Source organism: Copadichromis virginalis, linkage group LG15 (assembly GCF_057382275.1).
Source record: "Copadichromis virginalis isolate Kocher_CV1m ecotype Utaka linkage group LG15, C_Virginalis_male_GT1.1, whole genome shotgun sequence".
Lineage (NCBI taxonomy): Eukaryota > Metazoa > Chordata > Actinopteri > Cichliformes > Cichlidae > Copadichromis > Copadichromis virginalis.
In genome coordinates this window covers 25,697,631-25,700,695 of record NC_140632.1, presented here as the reverse complement: position 1 = coordinate 25,700,695, position 3,065 = coordinate 25,697,631, and the positions used below count along the sequence as shown (strand labels likewise).

Genomic DNA, 3,065 nt, shown 5'->3' with positions numbered 1-3,065 from the left:
CAAAAACCAAAACTAAACTAGAAACTTATACCAAACACAAAGAAAACTGGAACCAAGGCGCACAGAGGCAAAAACCACACAGCATGAGGGGACGACGCAACAGAGAACAAAGGAAAACACAGGGCTTATATACACAGGGGAGTAATCAGGGAATGGAAAAAATTACAATCTCTGGAAAAACCAGTTCTTTAACAGCAGTAACAGTCTTAACGGAAACAGTCTCGGAGCCGGCATTAACTCTGTGTTATTATATTCCTGGGCTCGGAAGGAACATGAAAAAGACCTTTAAAATCAATGGAGCCGGAAAACGTGGCCTGGGAAGAAATAGTCTCTGAATCTACGATTTCTATTTTGACAAAACCTGAGTTAGCTGTCATAGAGTTCATTGGCTCAGGAATGGCTGCCTCAGGGTTTGTAAGTCCAGGCTCGGAAGGAGCTAAATGAACACGTCTTTCTGACTCACGGCATCTGTTGATGACTGCCGGTGGCGTGAACGTCGCTTCCTCCTGGAAGAAGGAGCGGGAGCAGCAGGGGAAGCTGTTGGTGATGTGGAGCAGTTCTGATGTGGCTGCTCCTACTGAGGTGTGGAGATGCTAGGTGGAACAATTATTACTCCCAGTGCTTTGTAAAAAGCCTGTGCTGGCATGAGCTGGCTGTTCGTGGGCTGAGCGTGCGTAAAATAGTCACTTTTACTGACCACCGGAGCTTGATGGTGGCGTGACCGCCACTTTCTCTGGGCAGAAGGAGGAGGCGACTGACTGGGTGGAGTTTTGTCCGACAGTTTGTGCTGCGAGTCCTCTGGCAGACCTGGTAGCAAATCTTCCGGCAGGCTGGGCAGGTGAGCGGTTGCAGTTGGGGGGTGGAGATGCAGTGAATTAAGAAGAAAGTCCTGTATAAGCGGGTGGAGAGAATTCAGTAGCCAGGGCAGACCAGAAATCAATCGCTGTAGCTGGCTAGCTACAGCGCAACGATACTCCTCCACAGGAAAATCAAGCCACTGGTTGCATAGCTGATCCATGGAGTGAATGAGGTCCTCCCGGAGCTCTTCAGATGGAGCGAGAACTGCTGGGTCTGTAGTGTGGTCGTGTCATTCTGTCATGAACCGGCTGTGGCACGCAGGATGTAGGATCCAAAACGCAGGACACTCAGACGGAAGAGTAAACTCAAAGAGGTTGCTTTTATTGCAGTAGCAGAAAAAACTCCATAAACGATAAACTTGCAAAAACCAAAACTAAACTAGAAACTTATACTAAACACTAAGAAAACTGGAACCAAGACGCACAGAGAGAAAACCACACAGCATGAGGGGACGACCCAACAGAGAACAAAGAAAAACACAGGGCTTATATACACAGGGGAGTAATCAGGGAATGGAAAACAGGAGGAAGACACAGCTGGGATAAATTAGGGCTAACGAGACAGGGGAAGCAAAACTGAATACACTCACATGAGACAACGTAAAACAGGAAACAGGAAAAAATCACAAGGAAGCTGACTTGACATTGAACTCAGCAGATAGACTAACGGGCAGATGAAGGCTGTGTCCAAATTCAGGGGAAGGATGCTTAAAATGCCATGTTTGGATGCAATGACGTCACAGCAACGTGACGAAGGCTGTCCGAATTCAAAGAGTACTCAAAATGTGGCAACAAATGCGTCCTACTTTGCCCCGAATTTTACGGATTGGTCCCAAATTATAATTCGTGTCCTACTATATCCCAGGATTCATTGCGGTGTCGCATAAATTCTGAACCAGAAGAAGAATTTTTGAGCAGAACAATGGCGGGCGAATCGGGCGTGACAGCGGGAGAGGTACTTGGAAACCTGGTGTTACAAAGTTGAACCCTCGTAGCGGTTCTGTTGGTAGTCTCTGGGCATATGCCTATGGTTAGCTTATAATTTATAGAATCTCCATGAAAGATTGCACGTGAAGTAGTATGGTGGCTCCAGCAGTTTGTCATGCATTGCCACTTACATATTGCCACTTACGACTCTCCTCATCAAATTGCGAGGCAAAAATGACCACCTCTGGTGTGAAGAATTCTGCCACTGTGGCATGGAGGTACAAGAACAAACCAGACGGTATTCCAATGGTGTTCTGCTGTGCAAACGTTTGGATTTAGGGATTAACATAGTTGCCAAGGTTTCAGTCTTCTCTTATTTTTTGGGTGTGATCAGGACTATCCTGGAGAAGATGGGCCTGCAGGGGACAGTCACCCCCTTACAGGCAAGAAAAAAGTGGGATAACCTAAAGGCAAAATACAAAGTATGTTGCTCTCAAGAAGATAAGTCATGAGGACACAAGTTAGTAAATGTACACCTACTAAGAGTTGTGGTGGTGTTATCATTTGTCAACTGTCCTTTTTTTAAATTTCCCCTGCCTTTAGGATTGCAAGTATCCAGGGTCAGGAGAAGGTGTAAGTGGGAAGCCCACTGCTGCCACTTGGCCCTGGTTTGCCCTCATGGACAAGGTAATAGGAGAGAGGCCTTCCATTAGGCCTCCTGTCCTACTGTCCACTCTCCCTGAGGACACTCCAGGGCCAAGTTCAGCAGTGGGTGACCAAAACTTAGCGGAATCTGACACTGATGAGGAAGACAGTCAGTCACCGGCAACAGGAAGGAAGAGGAAACGGGATCGGGATGACGAGCTGTTGAACCTCATCAGGGAGGACATGCAGCAACAAAGGGAGACTGAGGAGAGAAGGTCGCAGGAGAGCAAAATGGAGCATGCCCGCTACGACCGGCTGAGTGACCTGTTCCTGGACCGTTTCTTTCACAACTCCAAAAAATACCAGGACGTCTCTGGCAGTGTTGCTGGATCTGCTGAAGACAGATCACACATGGATGGAGTGCTGCAATTGTGACCTGCGGTTTGGTCACAGGGTGGTCTGCAAAGAGAACTTTAGGATGCTTCCTCCCACTGTCCACTGCAACATCCATCTACAGGTTTGCAGGGCTGGCTCTATCGACGGCTGCCACACCACTAAGATGTCAGAGATATGCAAGCAGGAGATGGTGGATGCTATATTACTACTAGTATAATACTTGTGACTCTGTAGCAGACA

The 3,065-nt window shown here is 47.5% G+C and overlaps 1 pseudogene; it reads left to right on the top strand.

Moving 5' to 3' along the window:
- Window positions 1–474: 474 nt before the first annotated feature.
- On the top strand, window positions 475–2,864 carry LOC146692559 (uncharacterized; annotated as a pseudogene).
- The last annotated feature ends 201 nt before the right edge of the window (window positions 2,865–3,065 follow it).